The 11,491-nt window shown below is 42.5% G+C and overlaps 1 long non-coding RNA gene across 1 annotated transcript; it reads right to left on the bottom strand.

The window, feature by feature from the left end:
* Positions 1–9,645: 9,645 nt before the first annotated feature.
* Positions 9,646–10,524, bottom strand: LOC128782527 (uncharacterized). Its single transcript, XR_008428832.1, has 3 exons — positions 10,402–10,524; positions 10,113–10,192; positions 9,646–9,950 (listed from the first exon to the last, which is right to left on the bottom strand). It is a non-coding gene; the product is annotated as an uncharacterized LOC128782527 (long non-coding RNA).
* Positions 10,525–11,491: the final 967 nt, after the last annotated feature.

Genomic DNA, 11,491 nt, shown 5'->3' with positions numbered 1-11,491 from the left:
CTTCAGGCTCCATTAGCATGAGTTAACTTTGTAATTGGGTTTCTGGGGCAAACAGGGACAGGAAGCAGAAGTAATTTGGCAGGCCAGGCTTAGCTTTTTTGTTCTGTGTGTTGTAAGTGCACAAGAGAGCAGAAGTAAAAGATGGGTGCAGAATGGCTGGAGAGATCCTAACAAAACAGAGGACCGTTGTCAAAACTTGATCTGCATGATACAGAATATCATGCAGCTTCACCAAGGTGGGACTTCGCAGCTATATTGAAGCAGAATTTCTATAGCCTCCTGTGATTTTTCAGAGCCCTTCTCTCGCTGCTCTGTATTTTTCACCTGTCTGACAGTAGCACTTTGCCTTGTAGAGTCTGGCAACAGAAGATTGCTTGCTTTCAACAGAAAACTCAGGCTTGCTGAATGAAAATTGATGAACTTAATAGAAATGTAAGTTTTGGAGTTGCTCTAAACTCTGTTCATAATACCTAGTTTTGCACGAATAAACCAAATAAGAGACGGGGGAAAAAATCCAAACCAAACTGTAAAATGCTAGAGTTCCTGAGCAGGGGAGACAGGTTTTGGGTTTTTTTCTTCCATTTTTTAAGGCACTGAAAGTCATCTGGCTCTTTTCAGGTGTTCAGTTTGGATTTACAGGAATGTGATTAGAATTAAGCTGCTGGTAATTAAAAAAAAAAATTAAAAAAATTAAAAAAAAAAACTTCACCTTTTTCAAGTAATAACTTCACTTTTAAAACAATAGTCTTTTTCCCAGACTAATCTTAAGACTCAGAAAATGCAATACAAGAAGATATTTTCAGCTTAAGTTCCTTCCTGATATGTGGGGCTGAACTTGTTATTAAACTTTCAAGTTTCTGCTTTTTTTTTTTTTTTTTTTTTTTTTTTTTTTTTTTTTTTTTTTTTTTTTTTTTTTTCCTGTTGATAAGCTCCTGAAGGGTTTTCTTTCCTTAGATGACTGCTAGTCTTACTCTGGCATCACTGACCATTTTCTCAACTTACATTTTACCAGCAGCCTTCTCAGGCAGTTTTCTGTATGTGACAAGTCAGTAACGTTCAAAGATGAGCTATAATCACCTGCAAGACCAAGGTGAGATCTCTCAGAAAGAAAGAGGTGCTGGAAATGATGTAGGCATGATTAGCTACAGTGTATGCATCTTGTCAGCATCCTTTAACCGGGCTGACAAACTTGATGTATGCTTCTTACTTTGTTCTTGTGCTGTTATGGGCCGCTTTACACATGGGGTTTTTTTGAGTAGACAAGGGTTCTGATGTGTGTAGTGGAAGTTGCCTTGGTCCTGATCCCATCTGTGATTTAGCACTGAGTCTTTTGTCTCCTTTGTGTTTCTCATCCCATCACTACTGCTGCTTGTGCCCACTGTCGTGTTTGTAAGCAGTGTTGCAGGATCACATAAATGAAAATACTAGTGGCTGCTGGGAGCCTTCTCACTGAGGAAATTTAAGGAAAACAAACCCCTCTTTGTATCTGTGCACACATGACTGTCACGAGTTATGCGGGGTAGGCATGCTAAGGAGATGCAGTTGGTGCTCACTCCAGCGAGACCCAGTGGTAGGAGGTGCATCTCCTGGGAGGCTGCTGCTCCAGCCAGATAGGCAGTGCTCAGTCACTTAGTGGTTGGACTGGGATGTGGTGGTCAAGAAAATGTGGTCAAAATAAAATGGAGTTCTTCAAGAATCTTATAAATAAGCAGTTGACAGAATATTGTTCACATTGTAAGGGGTTGTTGGTTTTGGCTGAAGCAGATTTGAGAGGGTTTCAGGGTTGTTACCTGTAGCAATTCCGTCTTTTGTTGGCCTGGGGCAGAGGTTTGTGCATGTACAGCTGAATATTAAATCTCTGGCTTAGGAAGTGTTTAATGCATGGATTTATTAGTCGTAATGCTGGTATACTTTTCATGCCAGCAGCTAGCCAAAAAACCAGGAGGGCCTGCAGTTTGTTTTAGCTGGTAGAGATTAAAGACAGTTTTATTACAAAGCTACATTTGTAGTTTTGTTTCCACAAGCACAGGGTGACTGGGACAGGAAGGGACCTTTGTTGGTTTGCAGCCTGCAGTTGAGCCTTTTGACCCCTCCACAGACCGCCCCCCTTAAAAGGAGCCCTCAGCAACCTCAGCTGCCTCTTAGTCTTCTCGTTGTTCCCCAGGTAGCCCCTCCCATCCCTCTCTCCCGGGCAGCAAAGCCCCCTGGCCCCAGTCCGCATTGCTCACATTCCCGAGCTCTGCGTGCACGCAGTGGGATGAGGGAGGTGGCTAAGCTGGTCCTCTGCTCTGGCTTGGAAACCACTGTTGTGAAAACAGCCTGCCTGCTCCTGTCTTCCCTTTATATCCATCAGAGCCCCCCCTGCCCACATAGCTCACATTCCTGAGCCGAATTTCATTTGGGATGGTGTTTTGCTTTGGAGGCTGTTCCTGCTTGGTAAAAAAGTTTCCTTGTAGCTATATCTTCATGGAAGAGAGCTGTTTATGACCCCCTGTTTAACACACTTGGTGGCTGTTCTGGGTGGTTCAAGGTCTCTTTGGTGACTGCAAGTGAGTGAGATGGCAGATGTAGCAGTGAGGACAGTGTGCAGTAAGGAGCCAGAGGTTTGGCTGTGCACGGGGCTGAAGGAGAATGTTGGGGTCCTGGAGGAGATACCACTGGAGCTGGTGTCTGTGACTATTGTGTAGGGAGGAAGTTTCATTGTAATTTCAGTTTAAAGACTTTTCCTCCCCACCTCCTCTTCCAAGCAACTTGCTAATTTGCATCACAAAAGTGAGCCAGGGTTGTGTCCTTACTATATTTCAGAAAATACCAATTGTCTTCAACTCTGAGCGAAAATGGCACGATTTATGGGTTGCTTTATGCATACTGGTGCATTCAAGTACAACTGTTACTTGAACTGCCTAATACTCTTTTACCACAATGTCCAGTTACAGCTAGGTTTTCATCAGTGCTGAGAGAGTCTCGTTGCAAGGAGGAGGACTGTCTGGCCTGTGATACTGGTGTGGTCCCTGTGGAAGAGCCAGCTGGGTATGTAAGGCACTTTCCTGCACATCCTGTCTTCAGAAACACTGGGCTGTTTCCCATGTCTTACTACTGCTAAGCCAGAGATTTTTTGAGCAAATAAAAAATAGCAATAATGTATTTATACACAGCTAGGAGCACTAACAATTTTCTGTCAGCCAAAAGCCATTTGTATCTATATTAATGCTTAGTCAAACTGGCTTTGCTGGAGTTGGAGCATCTCATCACTTTGATTTCAGTGCAGAAGTTGTCAAGCCACAAGACTGCCCTGACATTCCTGCATAAAGTTGCTGTAAATAAGTGTGTGACCAGTGTATATGTACCATGGGTCAGAAGCAGTAGTTACTCCATATGTGCTTTTTCTCTTTCCTTTCTATTAATCTCTGGACCTTTGTCTAAAACTCCAGAGTATTACAGAGACTGCAGAAGGGGCCAGAGTAAGGCATGGAGTCTCTATTCTGTATTGCCCCAAGATTCATGTCTGTGCTGTGTTACAAAATTGTCCTGTTTATTGCTCTTGCTCTGAATGGAAAAGCCTTTTGTGGCTGGCTAAACTTTGGAAAAGAATTAGGCGCAAGGAGGAATATTTTCCTTCCTTTGTCAAGTAGAATCTTCCCTTGGACCAATGCTTGAATAGTTAGGTTGAGCTGTGTTTGGCCTGTCAAAATCCATGATATTGGTATTTTTTGCTAAAACTGAGGTAAGCTCCAGATATAACTTAACATGTGCTCTTTGTTAATGAATTACTTACATAAAAGCACTTGCTAAACCATGTCTAGACTGCAAAGACCTGGATTTGACTGAATCTAATTAAAGCAATGGTGGCTTTCAGGTACAGATTTAACTATAGTATGTTATCCTGGCTTATGCTAGAAAGAGGCTGACCATGGCTGAAGTGGTTTTGACTTGCATATGGAGGTAAATTCAAGTCAGATACCTTTGAAATGGTACTTCTGGCCACCTGCTTAGCCTGCCACACAGAGAACATCATGTACCCAGAGCAGGATAGCCAAGCCACTCATGGTGATATGGGTTTCAGCCCAGTCTTCTCAGAAAAAGTGAAATCAACTTCCTGCTGGTTTTGGAGAATTGGAGAATATTTTGGGGAATAATTCTGTGAGTTGCCCAAAAGTTTTTGACTGCATTGCAGTGATATGAAGAATCTGAAAATATCCTTTCTAGAAATACTTGTTTTCATACTGGAGGTTAAACATGTTCAGTGCACAGCACTAAGTAGTCCCTGCTGGCCAGCCACTCTCATGACTAAGCTTGTGAATTCATTGCCCATCTGTACCCATTGCCTCATCTTAACTCAGGTTGATTAGCAGCTGCTTATTGATTAAGAGGGATTAGGGGAGTCCTGGATGTCTAACACAGCTGGTTTCTCCCATCTCTGAGTAAGTCACTGAGTGGAAGTTGTGGTATTGCCCGTGGATCCCTCCCTGGAGCTGTTCAGGGTAGGTTTTACTGGAGTACAGAGAAGCATAATGTAACTCCTGGCTTCTGACAGTTTTACCTTGTGGCCTTGAACGTTTGCCCAGACATGTCTGTGAAGCATCTTGGCTGTTCTCATGCTTTTGCTATTCCTTTGTCTCAGCTCTGCGGACTCCTTTTATTTCCTGTAACTTTTCTATCTAGTGCGCACTTTGTTCAGCACCCATCAAGTCATGCCTGCTCCTCCTCTTTCACCCTGCCCCTGAATGCTTGCTCTGTTCAAAGTCTCTTAAGACAATACAGAAAAGGGGGGGGGGTCACCAAGAAGAAAATGGAAGAAATAAAAGGGAGAAGTGAAAGAGCTGTCTCTGACAGAATTCAGGCTCCGCTATCTAATCTGACAAGTATAACTAACTTTTTCTTGAGAAACTGTCCTTTGCTTCACATTTTCAGCCTGTCATCAAATTTCTGCTAGTTTTGAACTTTGTCTCATGAGGCTGTTGCAGGAGCAGGAGTAATGAGCCAGTAGTGCAATTCCTTTTCTTGTCATTGGAAGTGGAGAGGGGGAAAAAAAGACTCAGCTATCTCTCACTCTAACACAGCAGCAGTGGGTGACTGCTATGACTTTTTAGGCTATTGCAGTCTTGTAAAATGTTCTAGTTTGGAAATTAAAAAAGAAGATATACTGGACTATTCTTAGTACTGAGTTCAAGGCTCAGCATTGCAAAGAAAGTTCGTGTAGCTAATAAAAGGTATACATGCTACTTATTGGCAGTGTGCGGAAAGAATTTTTTTCTGGTAAGGAATGTTGGCATGACCTTGTCTTGTCCCTGAGTGTCTGAGAACTTGCATTTTTGTAGTCTTCTCAGCAGAACACAACCTGGGATAAACCACATAGTGGCTAGGGGTCACAGCACAAATGTGCCATGCTTGCTTTAGTGATTTCTCTTGTTTGCAGCTGGGTAGTGGGGGGCTATGGATTAGCTCCGTCACTGCCTTCTCCTCTGGCCATGGGCTGTGACCCGTGCTCTTTTAAGCTCTTCCTGCTTGCTGCAGGAATCTGGTGTTTTCTTAGCTGTGAACACTCTTCTAGGCCGATTTATGTATGATTTTTTTAGCAGATCTCTTGATTTCCTTTCACTGTTAACATGTTAATTCACAGCTGGTTGTTACAGGATTGAGTACATTTTGGGTCACGAACAGCCCCAGTGTGTTGGGACTATTCCTGTATGAATTGTGTTTTGCTGCTGTGCAAAGAATTGGCTGTTGTGCTGTATGATTAATTTGCAATTCATCTTGCATGGCCCAGTCAGGACTCAAGTTGGACAGTGCTGATGGATGAGGTGATTACTGCTGATGTTGAAGATGGAGTTACAGGCAAAGAGGTTCCTAGTTTCATGACTTCTCACCATGAAAAAGGGGAAGTATTTGTCTTGCTATACTGAGCTTCTCTCTGATTTCTAGGAAGTCTCCATTAGATCCATCCATCCCTTCTTGAAAACTTCATTTTACATCACAATTTAAATTTTTTTTTCTTTTTCTTCAGAATGAAGGAAAACTCCCCTTACTTTTGTCTTGCTGTCTATTGGAAGTGCCAGAAATTGCATCAGAGCCTGGGTGGGTTTTTTTTTGTAGATGAGTTTGTATTCCCTAAGGTTCTGGCATTTATCAGCCCTTGTTCATGATGGAAGTTGCAGGTCATTGAGATATATTAACTCCTGACCTAATACCATGTGAGCTTTTGCTGTTGCACAGTTTGCTCAATTCCCTGTTTGGTCAGCAGCTGGGGAGCTGCTGGGAGCTTTGCTGGCCTTGGCTCCAGGTCACTCACAGAGCTGGCTCGTTGCTGGCATTAGCCTCGTCTGCCAGCCGATGTGACCGGCGAGCTGAGCAGAAGGCTGCGAAGTTAGAATGCTGTCAGTGCGCTCAGCCCACGGGCAGGGCTGGATGGCACAGTCTGTCAAGCTAAGGGTGATGTGAGTGCACAGCTCACGCTGTGGAAGCCAAGCCGACTGAGCCTGCGGCGGAAGCTGCTGAGCACTGCGGTCCTCATACCTGTTTCCTTGTGTTTGCTGAAGGGTAATTGTAAACAGCCGTTTCCCATTTTCTTTGTAGGTCTTTCTTTGGTGCTTCTTTTAACCCAGATTTTTCCTTCAGCTTGCCAGTTACTTATAACTCCTAATTCCGGTTTAATGACTTTTTTGTGTCTGGGGATTGTACTTTATTTGCATCACAACAGAGCCCTATGAAAGGCTTACAGTAATGTCAGCTCTGGATCTGGTGTTAGGCAGTTCAAAGTGCCAGGCATGAGTTTTATCAAATTGGTCCCTTTGTGCTGCGAAGTTTGAAGATACTGATCTCGTTGGAAGTAGGCAGGTGGCAGGTCAAGCAGCCCATCTGAGAGTTGCCTGCTGAGAAAACTTGTTTTAATGAGAAAGAATAGAAAAGTAACAAGTCTGTCACAAGGACAGATTTCAGGAGTTCAGTTTTATGACATCACTAGTAAAAGTAAGTTAATAAACATCAGTATACCAAGAGCATCTGAAGGGTTAGTCAGTCTCTTCTTTTTCTATTTTGTGTATTATGGCCTATTGATTTAATGAGACTGTAGAACCAATTTCTCAAAGCCTGGTAATAAAACACATCAGTTAAAATGAGGCTGAAATTTGGATGAAATTATTTTGTTTTGTGGACTGTTTCTTTCAACACCTTGGATTAATAATGTTTGGGTTTTGTTGGTTTTTCTTAATTAAGAGTGCATCATACCAGAACTATGTAGCAAAATATGCTTCTAATCTGCAGCCCTCCAAGCTGCATTTCTTTTTAATTGCCAAATGTTCTATTTGCCAGTAGAAGCATGGGAAAATATTAATAACTGAGAGACTATCTGATGAAGAATGTTGAAAGAAGTCTGCTAGCATCAGGACTTTTTTTTTTTTTTATGGTTACAAGTAACTGTGAATGCTTCATTTTAGTAGGGAAAAAGAAGATAGTACTAAATCTCAGCTCTGCCTTCACTTTTCCCAACTGCTGTCTCAGATCTTTGTTAAGCTCATTTTTTGGTTTTGTCTCTCTCAGTTCAGGCCCTAAGGTTTTGAATGGGTCATTGCATTTGGAAATTTTTCAGTTTCTAAACATCCTTTGGAGAGCAAAGCAAAAAAAAAAAAAAAAAACCAAAACAAAAAACTCCTCTAACACACAACACCCCCAGCTGTAGTACATTCAACAAGTTTTGCAATACTTCAGTACTGCTAGAGTGTCCTACAATTGCTTGCTTTCCTTTTGATGAGTTTTAATGGATCCCTGTTCTGTTAGCTTGCTTCAGATAGGAAGCAACAGAAAGAATTACCTTTCCAGAAGGAACTTCTTGCATGCTGTGAATGCAAATAGACCACTTGCTCCCCTCCCACCACCTCAATCTTTCCTCCCAGGCTTTGTGGGATTTAGTGCCAGCTCACAACCTAAGTGTGACAGCTGGTTAGTGTCCAAAGTCCTTTTTGTTGTTTCAGCTTTAATCAGGAAATTATTTGTCAGAGGATCAAAGCACTCTTGGGTGAATTAACTTTTTTTGCCAAACTGTAGCTTTGATGCATATGTAAATATTGTCTGATATTTATTGGGATGAAGTGATCCTTGCACAGGAGTGATTTTTGACTATAACTCGAATAAAACTGGGGTTGACAGTGCTAATTTTACAGAGCAGCCTGCATGAACTGTTAGAGATCACATTTGGAAATTAGATCAGGTGTGCCAGTAAGTTGCATGCAGGTGGCAAAAGGTCTCTTAGCTTATCTCCTGATATAATTCTGCAAGCAGTGAACAAACTTCCAATGTTGACAGTGACTCCTCTCTTTGCTGCCTCTTCTGCCTCCCTTTCTGAAAGACAGTTGCATGTCACTTGGCACTGCATTGGCCTTTGCAGGCTTTGTGACACTATGGACATGTGACTTCACCTGTGCACTGCTCTAAGGGCTTCTGGGAATTGCTTCTGGGTGCTCATTTTGCCATGCAAAAATGCAGGGAAGTAAGACCCCCTTGGAGGACTTGGCTTATGTGCCTGTGTGTTTGCAAATATTTTATTGGTAATGCCGTGCTGTGAGAGAAGGGATGAGATCCAGTGCCTGGGATTCCTTTGTTCCCTGGAACACAGGGTGCTGTTGTTTGGACAAGCATGCACATGTCTGTGCAGGTGCCAGTGCTGGTGGGAGAAGCATGAGCTACAGGCACAGATTGAGGTGGTCTTCAGCTAGGGAATGTGTTCTGTGAGGAAATAAAGCTGAGTAAGGTTGTGTTGATGCCTGAGGAGAAGGTGGGAGGGGGGAGGTCAGGGTGCAAGGCAGTGAGGTAGTGGCTGGGTAACATCACTCTTAAGAAGCCGTTACAAGAAAGTTTTTTGGGGGCAGGGGGTGGTGATTCTTTTTGTCCATGAGAGCACACAGCTCTAGATGACTATTTGTGACAGCAGTCCTATTATGAAGGATGAACATACTCTCTTCAATATTTGGGAACCAACTGGATTTTTTTTTTTTTTGTATAAAAATTGTATTTGGGTGAAACATACCCAAAATTCAAGTTACACATTCTTTTCCTGCTTTCTGATTTGAAGTTTCCCAGTCACTCCGAAGTAATTCCCCATCCCAAATGTGGGGAACCCTCTCTGGGCAAGAAGGCCAGGCCCTGCTCTCCAGAAACAAATGGATGATGCATTGCATGGTGGCTCAGCTGCCAGTATCTCTCAGGCATCTGACACCTCTTCTTGACTCCATATGGAAGGAAATGAAGGCATGGAAATCTGGTGTGGTAAACCCTGTTCTGCTCCTGCAGTGCCTTTGGGGATGTGAATGGCTTGTGCTGCAGCACTGTGTAGCTTGAAAGGAGAGGGCTTAGTGCTCTGGAGAAGGGAGAAGAAAATTGGTGGTACATTATGAACTCTGGCTGTTAAGTTCATGTCTGTCTGGTACACCTGAGGGTGAAATGGAAAGAAATTCATGGTGTCAGGATGCCTGATGGATGGGAGAACAGCTGGATTGAGGCACACAGAAAAGACATAAAGTGAGATATTAATCAGTAACAAGCTGAGTCATCTTGCAACAGCTTGCAATGCCAAGTAGAGATGTACACAGTATGAAAGGAAGGAATGTGCACAAGTGTGTTTATTCCAAGTACAGAAGGACTTGCCCTCATTCGTACACTCAAAAATGGGGCATTTTATTGCTTTTGAGAAGAAGTAACAGAATGTAGTAGGAAATGTGACCCTATGCCTTTTGTTCTCTGTAATGTCCTTCAGATGGAATAGCCTTGGTGTGAAGTGCTTGGTAATCAACCAGAGGGCAGCTGCTTACCCAGCCTGTGTTCTGGACATCTGCGTTCTTGATCCAGCCTGCTGCATCTTTGGGCTCTTTTAAATGACCTCTTCCTGAATTCTTCTCCAAAGGAGGGCTTCAAGCCAGTCAGTTTGTCAGAGAAGAACTTGAAGAGAGGGACTCATTAACCTAGAATGATGTATCTTACAATGAAGGTCTCTCCTTTAAAAGGAAAGAAAGCAGAACAAATAGTATTCCTGTTTTCTGCCTAGCACAAAGTCTGTTTTGTTTCAAGGAAGTACCCGATCTTTGACATTTTCATTTTCTTATTGTTGGCTCTGAATTGCTCACCTGAGACTGAGCTGCAGGTGTCTTCAGGTTCAAACGAAGTAGAACATTCTTGCTTCTCAGATTTCAATGAAATTTGTGTGCTGTAAGACCAGAAACTATAATAATTTTTTTCCCAGGGAAAAATAGGTGGCTGAAATTGCTGTGTGGGTGTGTATAAAGAAAAGGATGGGGACAAAGGGATAAAAAATTTGTGTGAGAAAGCACAGCTGGCTAGGCTGCATATCTCCAGTGCATTGAGCTCTGTGTATCTAAAGAGTGGTAACACAAAAAATAAGATCGTTTCCATCACCTGTGTTTGTCCAGTTGGCCTGTTGCCCAGTTGTACTCATGCAGTTGTGAAGATGTGGTCTTGGTGCTCCTGCTTTACTCTGGGTAAAGCAGAGATGAAGAGAAGTAGTGATGGGAGCTACTCCTGTAACTGGAAAAGGGCAATGAGATTAGAGGTACTTTGAGTATGGCATAAGTTTATAGCTTGTCCTTCCTCATTAAAAAAAAAACAAACCCAAAATAATAATTTAAGAAACTGCATGGTTTTTGTCCTAGCTAAAATGAGGGACATCTCAGTCATAAACTGAATGAAAAGGAGAAACATATGTTGGATTATTGAGTCTTTATTCAGGCAGGTGGATGTTTTATTTACATTTTAATGATTGTGGTGTCCCTTTGCTTCTCCAAAATGCTACAGCTGAGTGGAGATGTTCCAGAGAATACTTGACTACTGGAGGTATCTGCCTAATGATAGCTTGGAGTTTTGACTTTTGCTATCGGTACTAACAGAGCAGTCTTCACAGAATGCCTGAGATTCACAGTGTGAAAAGTGTGCTGAACTCTTTTTGCGGAGTATTTTTCCATTGTTGCTTCTGTGAGACTAATCTCTCATTTTAGTGCTATATCCAAGCAGCATTTTTTAGCCTTTGATCCAAGATAACTGACACTTAAAACAACAGAGTCTTGCTTCCTTGGTTTTAAAGTGTGTTAGCTATCCATGTCTTAAACTGGCATGTCACTTGCAACTGCATTCTGGTCCTGCCCTTACAGCAAGGCATCTCTACCCTGCTGCAACTTGTTCAGAAACAGTTGATTTCAGGGAAACTTGTTCAACTGAGAGATATGAGATCTCCTCTCATTATACGTTTGAAAGTATCTATGCCTTTGGCATGCTGACCTCCCACCAAACTCACTGTGAAAGTGGTTGCCCTGAAAATTAGTCAGGCAAGAGCAATGGTGCTTTACTTTCACTCTTTCTCGCTGCTGATAGAGAAAATCTTGGGATGATTGTGTCTTTTTAATGGCAGTTTTCAAAACAAATGAAGCCGGTTCTTAAAATGCTATCAAGTGCTTATTTGTAGATAAGCACGTACTCTGCAGCCAGAAGCTTT

Source organism: Vidua chalybeata, chromosome Z (genome assembly GCF_026979565.1).
Source record: "Vidua chalybeata isolate OUT-0048 chromosome Z, bVidCha1 merged haplotype, whole genome shotgun sequence".
Lineage (NCBI taxonomy): Eukaryota > Metazoa > Chordata > Aves > Passeriformes > Viduidae > Vidua > Vidua chalybeata.
The sequence above is the reverse complement of the archived record's forward strand: the minus strand, read 5'-3'. Positions and strand labels throughout refer to the sequence as shown.